This window comes from Acinonyx jubatus, chromosome B4 (genome assembly GCF_027475565.1).
Source record: "Acinonyx jubatus isolate Ajub_Pintada_27869175 chromosome B4, VMU_Ajub_asm_v1.0, whole genome shotgun sequence".
In the NCBI taxonomy this organism is placed as follows: Eukaryota; Metazoa; Chordata; class Mammalia; order Carnivora; family Felidae; genus Acinonyx; species Acinonyx jubatus.
In genome coordinates this window covers 21475357-21489455 of record NC_069387.1, presented here as the reverse complement: position 1 = coordinate 21489455, position 14099 = coordinate 21475357, and the positions used below count along the sequence as shown (strand labels likewise).

General features: G+C 42.0%; 1 long non-coding RNA gene across 2 annotated transcripts in view; it reads right to left on the bottom strand.

Annotated features, from left to right (window-relative positions):
* LOC106969751 (uncharacterized) overlaps positions 1-1184 on the bottom strand; it is a 53860-nt gene extending 52676 nt beyond the window's left edge. The window contains exon 1 of one of the 2 annotated variants that reach the window (XR_003425252.2): positions 876-1184. This is a non-coding gene — a long non-coding RNA (uncharacterized LOC106969751). The remainder of the gene's footprint in view (positions 1-875) is intronic. The other variant, XR_008299953.1, reaches the window with a different exon arrangement.
* Positions 1185-14099: the final 12915 nt, after the last annotated feature.

Below are 14099 nucleotides of genomic sequence, written 5' to 3'. Positions count from 1 at the left end.
GGGGATGAGGACAAGACCAAAGACTGAGGATAAATAGGGGCCAAGGTTAACATGGGGAGGGGGAGAGATACTGAGCAGGAGTGGGGGTTCAGGGACAGAGGTAGTTTAGAGACTGAGCCTGATTCTATAAATTAAAGAACCGGGGTTGCATGTAGCTGAGCAATTCCACGAACGTGGCAAGGTAAATCGATAAAGTATTAATTACGACTGGGATCTGGAGGTAGGAAATGCAAACAAAATGATGGCATGACAGGCAGTTCCAGGTAGATCTGGGATGGAAAATCAGGGCCTGCACTTAATCAGTCTGGTCGGGGAATCAGTGGGCATGGTCACCTGTCTAAGAGTCTGTCTACATTGTGAGCAACTTGAGGTAGAAACAAGTCTTTTTCCACCGTTGTAAACCCACAACTCATTACAGTAGCTGTCCAAAAGTTAGCACTCAATGAATTTGTGTTGAATTGCATTATTTCCTTTCAATAATAAAGAATTTCCGGGGCACCTGGACAGCCCGGTCAGTAAAGCATCCGATTCCTGATTTCAGCTCAGGTCGCGATCTCACCATTGGTGGGATTGAGCCCTGTGTGGGGCTCTGCAATGAGAGCACGGAGCCTGCTTGGGATTCTCTCTCCCTCCCTCTCTGCCCCTCCCCTGCTCACCTGTGCATGCACGCTCTCTCTTTCTCTCCAAATAAATAAAAAATCAATAAACATTTTAAAAATTTCCTAAATTTTTTATAGGAAATTGTCAGTTCGTTGGAATGGGGAGGGAGAACGCTTTGTCCTGGGAATCTCTGAGAGTTTGCCACCATTTTCCATGTCTTCATCCTAAAGCTACCCTCCATCCTGTCAATCGACTGTCGGCCGTCTACTATTTACCAGCGCGGGAGTCCAAAACAAATGGTAAAAGCTTCGCTCTCATCACCGCAGCCGTAATGTACATTTGGTTTCATGCTGATTCCATGCTGAAATTCAGGGCTATGGCCACTCCCAGTCTCCCAGCTGATGTGCTTCCTGAGCACAGGAAGTGTCCATTGTCACCCTGTGAGAAGTAAGGGAGATGATTCTTTTTCAGAAATACCAAATAAAGGCTGTGCTATCTAATTAATAGGTTTACAACCTATTGAAAATATGTGAGAACCCCCTTCCCCCCCACCACCACCACAATGAAGTCCCAAACCCTTAGACACTTCACTTCCTATTTCTTCTTCCCCTCTCCAATTTGTGGCCTTATTTTTGCAGGCTTTGCAATAAGCAGGTACCAAAGAACACAGAACACTGAAAGTCTCTGCCTCACCTCCGGAAATGTACACTTGTTCCAATCAGACTACTTTTTGCCTTACATGGGCGCAGGCGACATCCAGGTAAGGCTGTATGTAACCTCTGTAGCGTTCAGCCAATGAGGGACCAGGGGAGGGACTTACCTCTGTAGTGCCCAGCCAATGAGGGACCAGGGGAGGGACTTGCACACTAGGAGATAAATGGTCTGCTGTAACTGCCCCCAGTGTGCCTGTCCATCAGACACCCACTCTTGCAAGAACATTGATTAAAGCCTCGCCTCACTGTGCTCCAAGTCTCTGCATCCTTTCTTTGATTGGGTCAGTGGGCTTATTTCTCATAACCCCCCCCCCCCCCATGGCATCTCTTCCTGGCAAGTCAGGCCCAGTCCAGGAGTGGATGACAGAGCAAGCACTTACTAGGTGTACATTATGACCTACAACATCTAAGCTATTCACATGGTGAGATGCTTTTGCTTCTAAAAACAACACTGTACATAATAGTAGAGGCTATGTTGTCAAGGTAAGAAAAATTAAACAGGGGCACCTGGCTGGCTCAGTCCATGGAGGGTGAGACTCTTGATCTTGGGGTTGTGGGTTCATGCCCCACACTGAGTGTAGACACTACTTGAAAAATAAAATCTTAACAAAAATTAAACAAAAACGAGGATAATCAAATGGAACAGTTCACTACAAAAAACAGCCATGCCTGCTGTATTCCTAAGTTTTGCTTTTCTCTGATGATTGAGAATACTTCACTTGACTAACACATGGGCAATTCCCTTCTTTTGTTAATTGAGATAAAAACGACATGTAACGTCGTGTAGGTTTAAGGTATACAATGTGTTGATGTGATACACTTAAATATTGCAACATCATTACCATCGTAGCCTTAGCTGCACATTGCAATTCCCTTTTTATTCAAGTCAGAGGTCCCTCACCCAGGGTCCCTCCCTGAGCCTCTCCTCCACATTCCCACAACTGGACCTGTGCCCCTGCTTCATCCACATGACAGCCATCTATTGCATTGACCTCCATCACCACCCTGTGAATTCCTTCCGGGCAAGAACTCGTTCTTAACTGCCTCTATCGCTTCCACCCAAACACCTGGTAGACTCTCACTAAGTGTGTTTTAAATCACTCATTCATTCATTGATGATTTATGGAGTCGAAGAAATCACAAATTCAATTTTAGGCAGCTTTGGAGTCCTGCTAGTCACATCAACTCTGAGAGAAGCAAAGTAGCCCCACAGACTTTTCTATCACCCTTAGCTGTTGGGATCCCATGGATTGGGATCCCGTGGACCTCTCAGGCATTGGTGAGAGAAATGTCAAAGAAGTCATAACGATGCAGTAATGGATATTTTTCCCTTCTGGCTTCGTACTCAAGGGATGTCATTTGTGGTTTCTGAGCTTAGGACCATGGAAAGAGCAATGTGGAGATTGCTTGTGCTCTGGCTTGCTTTAAGGTCACAGTGACCTTGGAACAGACTTCCTATGATCTCTTTTGCCCAAGAAGTAGTTATTGTTACTTGATCCTTATACCCTCGGCCGTGGAAAGGCAGAGAAACTTTCTGGAGTAGCCGTAAGATAAAATAATAATTTAAAATTTTTTCTTAATAAAGTAATAAAAATAGTAAAATTAGTTTTTAATTTTGATTCTTTTCTTCTCAAAAGAACACTTTGTTTCAAGATCCCCTGCAGCAACCTTTCAGGAGAGGCATACGTAAATGAACTGCATGACCGTACTCTTTATGTGTCCACCAAATCGGTAGAGGTACGTGGGTGCTTTTATGCATTCTCTTGCCAACTAAACCAAGCTTGCCCAACTGGAAAAGTTCATTTTTGAGAAAATCGGTACAAATTACAGGATACTGTTTCTCAGAGAAAAATATGGACATACACATACGTATGCTTGTAGATACATCTATTGAGTCTTCCCTTGAGTCATAATTACTCATAAAAAGAGATCAAATCAGATTCAGACCATGAGCCCTTGGAGCCCCATTAATCGGCATGTCCAGTTAATAAAGAACAATGAGCTAATTGCTTTTAATTGGCAGCAGTTCATGACAACATTGTCAAAATTCCAGCACCACTTAATCTCGCTTCTGTTTTGTTCTAAGGAGACCTTTTCCACATAGAAGATCTGCGCTACGTTGATTGTCATGTTTCCAATGCACACATGGGCTTGTGTAACTCTCGGCCAAGCGAGAAATAGGTCAGTAGTCACTGCACTGAAATCTGAAGTACATCCCACGCTGTCAGGCAGATCATAGACACGTACCACTCACCTGTTGAAAGAAGAAAAACATTTTTAGTCAAGAGCAACTTATTCTCCTGAAGATACAGTCTAATGCAGGCAAAAAGCACGATACCAATTTTTAAAGTACACATTTAAAAAAAAATAAAAAATAAAAAAATAAACACATTTATATTAGACTCTGTGATCATTTGGCTCTGTTACTGGTTAAATCATTTTCTTCTGACCCCAAGACTGTTATTTGAATAGCTTAAGCTGCAAGAGTTAAACACACAGACTTTGCTTTCTGGAGGTCTGGGAGTTGAAAATGCCCCTGCTATAAAACCAAAGGTAATTAATTACACAAGAGAAATTTACAGTGGCCAAAAATGACTGAAACACTTAAACTGGAAAGAATAAACTGATAATACTAAACAGTTCTACAGGGTTTTGCATGTCTTTGGAACCAAAACTTTAGGTTCTCAATCACCACATGAGCAACAGATAATGCCTGGAGACTTTCTGAGGAAAGGGAAGTAGAACTAAAAAACTTGAATCAAAAGAGTTTCCAGAAGGTTTCACCCCCTCTGTAAAAGGTAAAAATTAAAAATTAAAAAAATTTTAAAAAGCCACCCAAGAAAAGAAGACTGTTTATCTTGGCTTCAGTTGGAAAAAATAATTATCTCCCCCCAAAATATGTAGTCATGCACCTATTCCATTGTCTAGAGATGTCTGAGCCAAAAAGGTACCAAATAAACAAACAAAAGTCTTACCAATCTAGAAATATCCTCGGCAGCAGGAGATTAGAAGTCACTCTGGAAGTTGTGCCAGATTCCCACCAAGAAGTCCCACTTGAGATGATTTCACAATCCAAAATTTACAAATAGTCAAAGAAACCATACTGAAAATCATCATAACGTCAACACATAGTGGAAGAACTTCAGATAACAAAATTATCAGAGACATAGAACAAGTATGCCAAAATCAAAGGCAAAAGAGAACTTGGACATGAGAAAAGAATAACACTGTTTAAAAAGATAAGATAGATTTGAAAAAATAAAATACAAGTCATACACATGAAAAATATAATCATTGAAATTAAAAACTTAGAAATGTGAAGCAGCATATTAGACACTGCTGAAGAAAAGATTAGTAAGAAAGACGTTAACTGTGAGGAAATTGCACAGAAAGCAAGACAGGGAATCAAGGATGTGAAAAACAGAAAAAAGAGGTCAAGAAACATGGAAGATAGAAGTTCAAATACAGTTCTAACATGAGTTCCAGAAAATGAAAATAAAGAGAATGCAGGAAAGAAAATATTCAAAGAGATAATGCCTTATGTTTTACCAGAATTGACAATAATCTGATCCCTTAGTTTCTAGAAGAAAAACAAACCCAAATGGGATTAATAAAAATGCACCTTTTCCTAGCATAGAAAATTCCATTCAGTGAAAAAGTAAAATAAAATTAGATCCTTATCCTACACCATTTATAAATTCAAGTATAGATAAATTAAGAGCTAAATGGGGGTGGGGAGAAATACTTTAAAGCATTTAGGAGACAAAATTGGGGGAAATAGCTTTATGACCCCAAGATATGAAAAGCTTTATTAAAGAAAAAATTAGGGGCACCTGGGTGGCTCAGTTGGTTAAGCCTCTGACCTCAGCTCAGGTCATGATCTCACGGGTTGTGGGTTCAAGCCCCGAGCTGGGCTCTGCACTGACAGCTTGGACCCTGCTTGGGATTCTCTCCCTCTGTCTCTGACCCTCCCTCCCTCCCCTCTGTCAAAATACAAAAAAGTAAAAATTTTTAAAAAGAGAGAAATTCAGCACAGAGCCCACTTCAGATCCTCTGTCCCCCCCCCCCTCCAGCTCATGCTCTCTCAAAACAAATAAACATTAAAAAAAAAAATAAAGAGAAAACTTTTAAAAGAGTTACCAAATTATTTGCTAATTAAAAGATAACATTTAAAAAACAAGAAACCACAGCCTGGGGGAAAAATATTAGTGGCAAAATATTATAAGGAACTCCTATAAACCACTAAGAAGATAAACAATTTTTAAAAATAAGCAAAATGTGGGAAGCCTGGGTGGCTCAGTCGGTTAAGCAGCCGACTTCGGCTCAGGTCATGATCTCACGGTCCGTGAGTTCAAGCCCCGCGTCGGGCTCTGTGCTGACAGCTCAGAGCCTGGAGCCCGCTTCAGATTCTGTGTCTCCCTCTCTCTGCCCCTCCCCCACTCACGCTCTGTCTCTTTCTCTCTCAAAAATAAATAAACATTTAAAAAGATAATAATAAAATAAAAATAAGCAAAATGATATAATAATGTAATTCTCAGAACAGGAAACCTGAATGGCCAATAAACATATACAAAGGTTTTTAACTTCAGTACCGATCAGGGAAATATCTATTAAACAATGAGGTATATTATTTCACACTCATCAGATTGGTCAAAATAAAAAGTTCTGGTAACTGTCAGTGAGAATGCAGAGCAGTAGGGATGCAGTTCCAGAAGACCGTGGAAAATGGGCACAACCACGTTAAGGAACAATTTGGTCATAGCTGGTCTTAGTAAAGATGTGCCTACCTTATGTAGGAGCAATTCCACTCTTACCTATTTATCCCTAAGAGATTCTTGCATAAGAGATTTGGAGAAATGTCAGAGAATGTTTAACCTGATGGCTTTTGAAACTGAGAACAAGAGAACAGCTGAAAAAGAAAATGTTTGGTCTGTTCACCTAATAAAATGCCAAACATCAGTGAAAGTGAGCTTACCTCTGCCAACATGGTTAAATGTCACAAATATATGATTAAAGAAACAAACAAAATTTTTTTAATGTTTGTATTTGAGAGAGAGAGAGGGAGGGAGGGAGAGAATGAGCAGGGGAGGGGCGGAGAGAGAGGGAGACAGGATCTGAAGCAGGCTCCACCCTGACCGCAAAGAGAACCGTGTTCCGGGGCTCGAACTCACAAACGTCAGATCATGCCGTGAGACGAAGTTGGATGCTCAACCGACTGAGTCACCCAGGCGCCCTACAAAAAAAGTTTTTGAAGAAGGACATATGTGGTATGACTCATATAAATTTAAAGGTATGCCAAAAAGATCATAATTTTAAGGCTGTATATGTATAGAGTAAAAGTATGAAAACTGAGGAAGGGTGACAGGGTTTCATGGGGACACCCACTGTCTTTGCAATCTTCTTCTTAATCCAGGCGGCCAGTACGTTGAGTGTTCATTATACTGTCATTTATACTTTTTATAGGTCTACAACAGTTCATCACTTAAAAAAAATAACTCAAAAGAGATGCAAATACCCTCACCCTTCATGGAGAAACCTTGAAACAATTTCTGAATCATGATGAATGAGCTGATGTGTACTCTTGGGCCTTGCGATGCTCTTGGGAAAAATGAAGAAAGCATGTCTGCAACCACTTGGCTTATGAGTAAAGGAACTCTTACTACTTTAAATCATTTTATCTGCTTCATGAAACATTTTAGATTTTAGCATCCCCATTGGAAGCTCCATGAGAGCATTCAAGCCTAAGAAACCGGGGTCGGGCGTGGGGGGCAGGGAGAGATACTAACTGCACTAAGAAAATTTATTTTTTTTTTTGTTTTTAAAGTTTATTTATTTCGAGAGAGGGCGCAAGTGAGAAGGCAGGGGAGGGGCAGAAGAGGGAGAGACAGAACCCCAAGCAGATTCCACGCTGTCAGCACAGACCGCAATGCGGGGCTCACGAACCGTGAGATCATGACCTGAGCCCACATCAAGACTCGGAGGCTCAGTTGACTGAGCCACCCAGGCTCCCCCAAGAAAATTTCTTGTTTTATGCATTCTGATATGGCTTAAATCTTCCAGGTCCCCAAACCAGAATGATAAAATGAAACTGGAACATTTTAAAGAAGTAATTTGCTCAGGAGTATCTATGGGGTTCTCTCACAGGCAAGAAGGCCACATTTTTATTTAAAATATTTCTGAATGCACTATGAAATTTATTGATACATATATAGGTGTCTCCTCTCTTCATTTCAAAACGCATTGGAAGCACCTAGACCTTTATTCTGAGTGTAATAAAGTCAGGTGCTTGGGATCAGGAAACACATATTACACAATGCCTACCCACGAGAAGTTTATGAAATAATCTACAAAACCTTTGATCCAAACATTCCAAGTCCATATTCTACATTTTATAGACTATCTGCACACTTAAATGGCTGGCTGACGCAAATACATAGAGAGTAAATCTCATCATCATCAGATATAATATCCATGGGCCCATTTATGCTCACCCCAGAGTGTCCCAGCCACTGACAGAGTCAGCATTAACCTTTCTTGCTGATCATTTTGTGATCCTTAAAATACATTAAAAAACACAGTTTTGCAATTTCACAGCAACTTCATAGTCCGCTTAGGCATTTTCTTTGCATGCCCTCTCTCCACAGTTGCTAGCCACCTAGAAAGACATTGTCATGATCACGTCTGGAAAATGACCCTATTCAAAGTATTATGGAACAGTTTTTACATCAGCAATCGCCAATGACAGAAGAGTCCCAGAGGATACTTACTCAGAACAGTCTCACCCGGGTCAGTCTGATCCTGCCCAGGCTGGAGTGAAAAGTTTTCATTTCCATGAAGTCTTGTGAGCCCAGGAATCTTTCTGATGAACTGGTTTGAACTTTGGGAGCCTTCAAGAAGCAAATAACAGCAAAGCCTGGTCAAGTAAAGTGAGGGTGTGGGGAGGTCAGACGAGACAGCATGGAGCCCAAGGGGAAGTCAACTATAATAGTGGCTTCCGGGTCACTAGATCCAATCTCCTTGAGATGGTTATTGAGTCGAAGGGGGTTTGGTCAAATCACTTTTGTGATCGGTATGTAAGAAATACGTTAGCGGCCCAAAGTCAGTCAACTTCTTTGTGCTGGGGTTACATCTATCAAATATGACAGCACACCTTGAAGGAGTTTACAGGCTCACCCAATACCCTCATTTTACCTAAGGAGAGAATGGAGGCCAGGTGACTTGCCCAATTACAGCAAAATCGGAAAGCAATTAGCAGGGCTGCTGATAGCAAAAACGGGTCCTTCCCCCGTCCTTGCCCCCCCACCATGCTGGCACAGACATGTGCGATGAGCTATTGGAAGAGTCTCACCTTCAGGCTGCAGGAGCCAGATGACAGAAGCCCAAACAGGAAACAGTGACCATGGCAACATTTCTAAATATACATCTGGAGGAGGCTCTGTGATTCTTTGATTAGAGAGGTCCGTTAAGAAAAGTATCTGTCCATACACGCTTAAAGAGGCAAACAACATGCTGTTTTCCCAAAGGAAGGCAAGAGCCGAGAGCACGGGTGACAAGTAGAGTCCCTTCTACTTGTAGGTGGACCCTGAGTCTTGAGCGGGAGAAAGTAGCTTCCTTCAAAGGCTGCCCGAGTTAGAGCTTGTGCTCAGAGATGCCAAAAGTCCAAAAGCAAACACCTAGTTTGAGTAAAGGGAATTAAGAGGGTTGCCCCTGCCCACCCTGGCCACCCCACTGGGAGACACCATCCCCACAAGAAGTGCCTTCCCAAGCAAGCAGGATAGATCTCCTTTGTGATGTGCCCCTCCACATCATCTGCCCCTTCACCGCCAAGTTTACCTGGCTGAGTTGTCTCCACCTTTTTTTTTTTTCCACTTGTTGCTGACAGTTGCAAGAAGAGGGCTTATTCCATTTTCCCTTCTAGGTAATAAATGTCTTACTTTAATTAGGGGCTTACTCTATGGCAGGTATAGTTCTAAGGGCTTTACACGCATTAATATTTAACCTTCATCATAACTCTATAAAGTGGATATTACTATTATCCCCATTGTACAGATGAGACACCAAAAGGGGATGGTTTTATATATATAGTACATTCAGGTGGCCCAGTACATTCTATATAGTGTAGAATATATATATATAGTACATTCAGGACCCAGGTAATTCACCTGTTCAATCCATGTGTAACCCAAAGCAGTGTTCTAATATTTGTGATTTTTTTTTCAGGTGACTTAGAAGAAAAATAGTGCCAACGTTGGCCTGTAAAACACTTTATCTCTCTCCATATCTGTATTGGAAGCTGCTCGTGGTTCTCAAATCTTGCGCGGATACCTGTTAAATTTCACCTACACACGTGGTCGACTTTGTGGAAGTTCGAAGGTCTGTCTGCTCTTGAGACACATGGCTGCAGAAGATGAGAAGCACAGCTTCACACACTCTTCGTATTTACCCGCAGGGAGAATTCCTAGCACTTTCAAAACTGAGCTAGAATCTGCTTCAGCCAAAAGAAAAACCCATAAATCATTTCCAAAATGTACTTCAATTCATAAAACCGTGTGATATCTGCAACATCATTTTCTCTTCGATACTAATTCGTATCTTTGTAATGTATTCGCGATTGTATATTCTGCCTGATAGAAGAAGAATTTCAGGCCCATGAGCATGCTTACCATGCTCGTTCTCTCGGCTCTACCTGTTACCTATTTGGGAGCTCAGTAATACATCAGCTAAGAATCTTTTCAGTCGTGCTGCGGGGGGAAGAAAAACCAACCCTGTAGCTGTTTATAAGTCATCTCCACTGTAATTTCAAAATCAAAAGATGAAATGAAGTCAGAGCGGAAATGAAACAACATGTTACGCTCTCTCGTACGTGAATGGACTGGCCCGTAGGAACCAACAAGTTGATATTTCATTCATTTCGGACAGCTCTCGACACACTTCAGAGACCTGGATATAACAGAGCTGATTTCCTTAGTGTGAAGTGGTAAGGACCTCAGCCCTGAAGCTCAAACTAAAACGGAAAGCCATTTGAGTCACGCTTTTAACACTGGCTCACCACCTCACGTGTCCCCTGCACACAAGCAACAGAGAGGTAGCCCAGGCCAGGTTGATAAATGACAGAAAAACCGGTTCTTATGTAAGAGGCACCGCACACCTCACCCAGTTGCATAATTAAGTATATTTGGCAAGAGATGCCTAACAAGACTGGAGGACCCTGCTTGTTTGTAAGTGTTCCCACAGAAGTAGGGATGGGAACAGACATCAAGAGACACCAGTTCCACGTATTGAAAACCCTCGGAGCAGCCTTTTAATGGGCCATGTCTGAATAAACACCCCACCAATTTGCATGGGTGCTGTCTTAGCCCAGGCGGCCACAGTAAAACACTATCGTCTGGGTGGCTTGCACAACAGACACTTACCTCCTCACAGTTCTGGAAGCTGGAAGTCTGAGGACAGGGAGTCCATATGGTCCAGTTCTGGTGAGGGTCTTCCTCCTGGCTTGTAGATGGTTGCCTCCTTGTTGTGTGCTCACATGGCCTTAAAGGGTGCATGCACACAGAGAAGCAGAGACATCTCTCTCTCTCTTCCTCTTCTTACAAAGGTACTAATTCCATCATGGAGGTGCCATATTCCATCATGGAATCCCCATACACGGAGAAATAGAGACATCTCTCTCCCTCTTCTTACAAGGGCACGAATTCCATCATGGTGGTCCCATATTTATAACCTAATCAAAGCCCAATTACCTACTGAAGGTCCCACCTCCAAATAGCATCCCATGGGGGTTAGGACCACAACTTATGAACTTGAGTGGGACACAAACATTCAGTCCATAATAGGTGCCTATATTAGGGAAGACCCGAATTCTTAAAAAATCATTCTTTTGTCTTTTTCCTTTTAAAACCAATCTTCAAAAAGTGAATCTTTGCTCATTGCCTCTCCTTCCTGGCCCTCTGCAATTGAGGGACTTACACCATCAGCCAAGATTCTGGAGGCTTTCTTTTCAGACAGCAAATCTAAATGGCCTTCTTCAGGCTTCACCGTCCTTGATCCCTTTGTAGGGAAGCCTACCTTCCTTTCTCAAACTCTCTCATCCACAAATATAATAGAAAGTTCAGAAACAAACCAATTGGGGTTCCAATTTGAGTCGTAGACAATTACAAGTTACTTAATTCCTGAATCTCAGTTGCTTTCTTCACTTACAAAAATAAGAATATTTTTTGCCTACCCTCAGGAGATTCGTGTGGATTAAATGAAATAAGGCAATGAAGGCACCGACCACTAGGTCATCTGTAAGTGATTAGTTTTTCCTCTCTCTACAGCCTTGTTCTTGCCGCTGAGTGCTGGCCCATAATTTCCATTCGCCTTTGGCACACCTCCACCTGGACTTCCAACTCAACTTGTACAAACCTAAGCTAATACATTCTTCTACTCTTGCTTACTCTCCCATAGCTGATTTGGAGCTAATGGCATCAGCCCTCTTCCTATCCCCTGGGCCAGAATTCTAACGATAATGAAATTAATGGAGATGTAAGAACAAAGGACTTACTTAGAATTGGAACATCACCCTGTCTGTGACTATCAGCCACAGAAACATTCCAGCACCCAGGCAAGCCTTATGAATGTGTCCCTCTGAGTGTTTAAACCAGTGGTTTTCCAAGTGGGGTCCCCAGGCCAGAAGCAACAGCATCACCTAAAAACTTGTTGGAAAGGTGAATTCTTGGCCCTCCTCAGATCCACAGGATCAGTTACTCAGAATGGGACCCAGTATTTTCCAGGTAATCAGGGTACAAACTAAAGTTGGAGATCTAGTGGTATAAACAATCCACTATCCTGGGCTTTATCCAAAAACAAATATTTAAATATTGCATACAGTCCATGAATATTTAAATATTAGTGCACTTTAATTCGGTCAGTATACAACAATTTATAATTGTATAACAACCCGTAAAACAGACATTATCTTGGTCTATTTTATTCCATTATAAAAAATTCAGATGTAATCTTGGTGCTATGAGACCAAAAATATTTCCATTTCCTATCCATAAATGCAAACTATTTAAAGAAAGACTGAAAACGTACCTAGCTTAGCTCTGCGAGAAGAGTATTTGCAAGAAACAAAAGGTAACTTACAGAAGCAGATTCCCACTTGAACCTCTTATACAACAACAAAGTAAAACTACCTTTAGGAATGGAAAGGCTGAGTTTGTTTTTACTTTAATGTGAAACTCCTCCTCCCCATGATCTAAATAGCATGCGATACACATGATCGGTGACATTTCAGAGGCCAGGATATGCAGAGGAAGAACTTAGCTATTTAAATACACTGTGTTAATCGCTGCCTCCAAAGAGATTAGGTTAAAATAATCGGTACATAAAAATGCCTTTAGAGACTCAGGAAATCTCAGCTCTACTTTCCAACGAGTAGAACAAGGACGCATTAACAAGATAGATTTGAATTGGAGAGCTGCCAGTTCCTTCACAAGCTAATGGATCATACAGCAAGGGGCAAGGCCACATCACCACCAAAGGCACCCTGGAAATATTGAGGGGGTGGGAGGGAGGGTGACTGCTAACCACAGAAACTGCCCCAGCATCCACATAACCTGTGAATGACAGTCAACAACGAAGGGTTTCAGAACAATGAAATCAAACAAAGAAACATGACCCCCCGTTGTTTATGAAGGCTTGTTTTCTCAAAGGATTACCATCTAGCTAAAAATCAAGCGGGTAGAGAAGATTTTACCTTTTTAAGGTCATTCAGGTTAAGTTATTTCTTACACACAGGATTGTACGACATGTAGTACGAGTAAATTAACACCCATCAGGGCTGAAAAGGTGCCTCTTGTCTGCCTCCAGTTTACTCGCCTTCTATTACTACTGAGCAGATGCTGAATATATTTCAACAACATTTACTTACTGGTTGCATTTAGGTATGTAGTCAAGTAATTTTTTTTTTAAATGGTTATTTATTTTTGAGAGAGACAGAATGCAAGCAGGGGAGGGGCAGAGAGAGAGGGAGAAACAAGAATCCGAAGCAGGCTCCAGGCTCTGAACTGTCAGCACAGAGCCTCCTGACACGAGGCTCAAAACCATGAACCTAGAAATCATGACTTTAGCCAAAGCCGGATGGCTCAACTGACTGACCCACGCAGGCCCCCCGTGGAGTCATGTAATTTTGTCTCAAGTATCAAATGGACCCTTTCCCTTGTTTCCCCACAGTTCAGCAGGAAGCAGGGTTACAGCTTCGCGGAGTCTCACTGTCATTTTGGGAACGCTGGGAAGGAAGAACCACGTGCTGAATACCTCAGAATTCCTACTGCACATGCCCAGAACGTATCCTTGGTCTTTAAGAAGGCTAGTTTGCTCCCAATTTCCCTGTGTAGCCATTGCTGTTAATGCACTGGAAATATCCTAAAATCCTCAAAGGAAATTCTGGTATTAGAGAGATAAAAGCTTGGGGCGCCTGGGTAGCTCAGTCAGTTAATCATCCAACTTTGGTTCAGGTCATGATCTCCCGGTCATGAGTTCAAGACTTGCATTGGGCTCTGTGTGGACAGCTCAGACAGAGCCTGGAGGCTGCTTTGGATTCTGTGTCTCCCTCTGTCTCTGACCCTCCCCTGCTCATGGTCTGTCTCTCTCTCAAAAATAAATAAACATTAAAAAAAAAATTAAAAAAAAGAGAGAGAAATAAAAGACTTTTACCACACCTCAGCTTACCCAGGACTGGCCACTCCTTGGATGACATCTATTTCTTTCAGGAGAAACCATAACCTCAACAAAGGTATGCGA